Here is a 1,221-nt window from a genome sequence, read left to right as displayed (position 1 = left end):
AAAATTTGAAGATAATTAAATATAAAAAATTATTATTCATTATTTATAGAACTTCCTGACATTAACTGTCATTTATTTCAAGATATTTTAGTACTATACGATTTTAACTTGGTATACATTCTTTAAAATTCCAATTTTATAGTTTATTACAAAAATGTCCAAATAAGAAACAGTTGTTTTTACATTGTAAATAAAATGCGATGTTCATATATATTTCATAATTTCAATATTTTCAGAGACAGGATTTTGAATGACTTTAATCTAATCTTTATTTAAAATCTCTTACATTTGTGTTTACCTTAATGATACACAATATAAATTTTTTAAAACATTATCAATTAAGCATTCAGGTTGCGTTCGAATTAAGCTTCATGTAAACGTCTCAATTGTGACAAATACATTTCCAATAACGTACTTTAATTTATGTCATTTAAAACGTTTAAACGGAGCGACAGAGGGCACCATCCCTTTAAATATCTTTCTCTCTCTTGCGCTCTTTCTCTCTTGAAGGCTATTGCGATTGGCGCGTAACTTGTGACGTAGCCAACGACGGTTCCACTCGTGGACCGTGTCGAGCCCTCTTTTATCATTTGAGATCCTCGGTGAAAACGATATCTCCTAAGTATCATGCCAGTTACACTGCCTGTTTGAGATTGAGCTTCTACGTCATCCTTATCATCGCTTTCGATGATAAGAATTGTTTTTTGTCAACGGGACACTGTAAGCGACCACTCTCCACTTTCGATCAGTGAGTATGTCTTCTGCTGAATTTCCGGTCGACTGTCATTTCAAAGTATTACCTTACTATTTCAGAAACATTTCTTTATATGCTTGCAATTTTATCCTCATTAATGCTTTTCACATTTTCAATCGTTTGTTCAAACACGAACATTAATCAATAGAGTTTCATGAACATGTACAAAAGTTCAGTTTTCTAAGGTTTGTGATTAGAAGCTTTTTTTCATTGAAAAGCTGTTTTCCATGAAATGTAATTGGTTGAAAACAATAGCAAGTTAGCAACACGAGTTCTTAAAGGTTTTCATAACTTAAAACATAACCTGTCTAGTGTATAGTTTTAGACAGTATGGTTGTTGCCTAACCTACTTTATTGGATACTGGATGTTCTCCCATATTTGGAGCATTGTTTATGTATATGTTACTATTTACCTTCAATAACCGTTTTTTATTTGTTTACCTATATTTATTTACTTAGTTATTATT

General features: G+C 31.2%; 1 protein-coding gene across 1 annotated transcript in view; it reads left to right on the top strand.

The window, feature by feature from the left end:
• The first annotated feature begins 710 nt into the window (after window positions 1–710).
• Window positions 711–1,221, top strand: part of LOC108576672 (mitochondrial glutamate carrier 1-like) — a 5,570-nt gene continuing 5,059 nt past the window's right edge. The window contains exon 1 of the mRNA XM_017939718.1: window positions 711–748. The gene's annotated coding sequence lies outside the window, so the exon portion shown is untranslated. The remainder of the gene's footprint in view (window positions 749–1,221) is intronic.

The sequence above is a fragment of the Habropoda laboriosa genome, unplaced genomic scaffold, assembly GCF_001263275.1.
Source record: "Habropoda laboriosa isolate 0110345459 unplaced genomic scaffold, ASM126327v1 scaffold54, whole genome shotgun sequence".
Taxonomy (NCBI): Eukaryota; Metazoa; Arthropoda; class Insecta; order Hymenoptera; family Apidae; genus Habropoda; species Habropoda laboriosa.
The sequence above is the reverse complement of the archived record's forward strand: the minus strand, read 5'-3'. Positions and strand labels throughout refer to the sequence as shown.